Source organism: Sceloporus occidentalis, unplaced genomic scaffold, assembly GCF_023333645.1.
Source record: "Sceloporus occidentalis isolate IW3139 unplaced genomic scaffold, rSceOcc1.0.p SCAF_1, whole genome shotgun sequence".
NCBI lineage: Eukaryota > Metazoa > Chordata > Lepidosauria > Squamata > Phrynosomatidae > Sceloporus > Sceloporus occidentalis.
Window position 1 is genome coordinate 298120427 of NW_028316981.1, and position 3048 is coordinate 298123474.

A 3048-nucleotide genomic window follows, 5' to 3' on the forward strand; every position below is an offset into this window, starting at 1 on the left:
GCAGCCAGCCAAAGCAGAACCTGTGGCGGAGGAGACCCCAGAGCTAGAATGTGCCCAGGACCTTTTGATGCCCTCTCAAGGTAAGATGTGCCAGGGCCCCTTGGGGAAAGGGGGGGAAATGGGAGAAGGGGAAGACATGGCACTGGGATGGGCACAGGGCAGAGATGACCCTTATCCCTTGTCATGCAGATGAGCAGCAGGAGAAACACCCCGACTCAGACGATTAATCCTGCAGTCAGCGAGCTCTGGATGTCCATGCCCTGGCACGACGAATCCGTGGTGGAGGAGGAAGCTCTACACCTTCCACAAGCACATCAACATCTCATGCTGGGGAGGGGTCCACTACATCTTCCACAACAAGTAGCTACCATGACCGCTCACTGCACCAGACCACAACAGGCAAAGCAGGGCAATTTGCATGGCTTTATTGCAGATTTGTGCAGTTGTTTCTATCAATGCTTGGCATGCTGGCATGCCTGCGGGGCTACTGGGGCAAGGATCATGTGGGAGTACGTTTGAGAGTGTCTCTTGCATGACCATGAGCTGCATGTATCCCGCTTTCCTAGACAATCCTCCCTTGCCTGTAACTCTCCCGCTTTCCCATGCCCTCAGTGTGTGTTTTTGGTTGAAGCTCTACCCTTTGCCACATTGGGGGTGCTTTGAGTGAGAGTTCCTGCATGGCAGAATGGGGTTCGACTGGATGGCCTTCAGGGTCTCTGCTAATTGTAGGGTTCCATGACTCTCTGGTTCTATGTCCAATAGAAGGAGAACATGTAGGAGAACAAACAGAAGAAAAAGAAGGAGCCCCAGCTAATCCCATAGCTGCAATGACACCAGGGTGGGCAGCACAAAACGGCGCCTGTACTGCAGCCCCTCATCCAGGACCCTGCCCTTGGTCTCACAGATGTTGTGCAGAATGGCACATGAGGCGATGATGGGCACCATGTTCTGATCTACCACAAGGAGTGGGGCAGTTAGACAGCGCCATCTGGCTTTCATGCTGCCAAACCATCTCGCCACGGTCCCCCTCATGTGATTCAGCTTCTTGTTGAACAGCTTCTGTTTGTGAATGGTGGGGGTCTTGTGGGGTTTCATGAGCCACTTCCGAATTGGGTAGGCAGTATCAGCAAGCACGAGGGCCCAATCTGCTTGCCTCTGATGTTGATACTGGGGTTCCCTTCCACAAAGATGCCAGCCTCCATGGTCTCGAAGATGACAGAATTCCTTGCCACCCTGGCATTATGAGTGGACCCTGGCCATCCGAGCTCCACGTCCACAAAGCGTCCTGTGTGGTCACATGTCCCTTGCAGGATGACAGAATAGGAACCCTTTCTGTTCACAAATGCGCTCCTCTGTCCCAAGGTTGGTATGATCAGGCAGTGGCACCCATCCATGATGCCAACCATTTGCGGGAAGCCACACCAACCGAAGGCTTCCATAATCTGTGGGGGAGAAGAAGGGGGAGAAGCAGAGGAATTAATATGACAACTATTTTGCAACTGCACCATAGACAACTCATTTCCCATTGTCGAAACAGAAAATGTACAGTGAGGGATGACATTTTACACAGAGTAGCACAGGGCTGCCGAAGAGAAGGTTGTGTGGTTGTCCTTACCTGACATGCGTCCCCCAGGTACACAGTCCGTGACAGCAAGAGCTTCTCCATGGCCAGGGCGAACTCCACCAGGATTTCCCCCACGGTGACAATGCCAACCCCAAACATCTCTGAGGTCACCTTGTAGCTGGATTTGTGTGCCAGTACCCAGATGGCCATGGCCACTCTCTTCTCCACCGGGATGGCTCTCCTCATCACTGTGTCTGACCTCTCCAGTTCGGGATGCAGGATATCCACTAGCCTGTGGAAGGCGGCACAGGCATTCGGAACTAAAACCTCCATTGCTTGTCAGACCACATGTGTGTGACAAAGTTGTCCCACCAGTCATCTGTTCTAGAGAGCTTCCAGCAGCAGCATATCCGCCCCATTTGGGCCATGGCCATGGCACCACCGGCAGCACACTGCTGGACCAGTATGGTACCCACTGCAACCCTTGCCTCTCCTATGTCATTACTACTGTCATCCAGGTCTGCGGCTGTTGTTGAAGTGGTTAATGGGATCTCCATTACAGCAGCAGTGGCTGTGCATTGCAGGGTCAGTAGGAGCGCAGGCAACAAAGGAAAGGAGGCATCCATGATGTTGGTGGCACTTGCAATGCGTGAGCGGACAAGGATGCCAATATCAGCTGATCACTTGGCAGGAGTCCTCCTTTGTTCTTGTGTAGAGCAGGAAAAGAAGTTTAAAGGGGCCTAGGCCCTTTAACTGTGCACATGCGCAGTCTGCAGCCGGCAAAAGAAAAATGTAAAGGGGCCCTTTAACTGCGCAGTATCGTAGTAGGCAGCCGGCAAAAGAAAAAAAGCCACATTCGCGGCCGCCCGTGCAGTAGCTCCCTCTCTCTTTAGGGCGTCCAGCGAGACGGCGGTATGGAAGGTGGGGGTAAGATACAGCCCCAGATAAGACGTCTTCACTCCCCCCAGTATAGCTGCCTCATCCACCTTTGCTATGCCCCCGGGACTGGCAGTGTGGAGGTTCCGTATTCAGGGAAAGACACCTTCAAGACTTCTTTCCCTGACCGTCTGTATCCCACCTAAAGCACTCCCAAGAGATGGCCATCCAACCTCTGTTTAAAGCCCTCCAAAGAATGAGAGTCCATCACTGTCTGAGGTAGACTATTCCATTGCCAAATAGCTCTTTACAGTCAATATGTTCTTCCTAATATTTAGGTGGAATATTTTTCTTGTACTTTGAAATCATTGGCTCATGTTCTAGTTTCTGGGGCAGCAAAAAACAAGCTTGCTCCATCTTATGTATGACATTTTAGATATTTTAAAATGGTCATCATATCATCTCTCAATCTTTTTTTCTCCAAGCTAAAAATATCCAGCTCCCCAAGCTGCTCTAAACAGGAATTGGTTTCCAGACTTTTTACCATTTTGGTTTCTTTCCTTTTAACTAGGTCCAGCTTGTCAATATCCTTATTAAAATGTTACACC

At 51.1% G+C, this 3048-nt stretch overlaps 1 pseudogene; it reads right to left on the reverse strand.

The window, feature by feature from the left end:
• Positions 1-810: 810 nt before the first annotated feature.
• On the reverse strand, positions 811-2190 carry LOC149324131 (uncharacterized; annotated as a pseudogene).
• Positions 2191-3048: the final 858 nt, after the last annotated feature.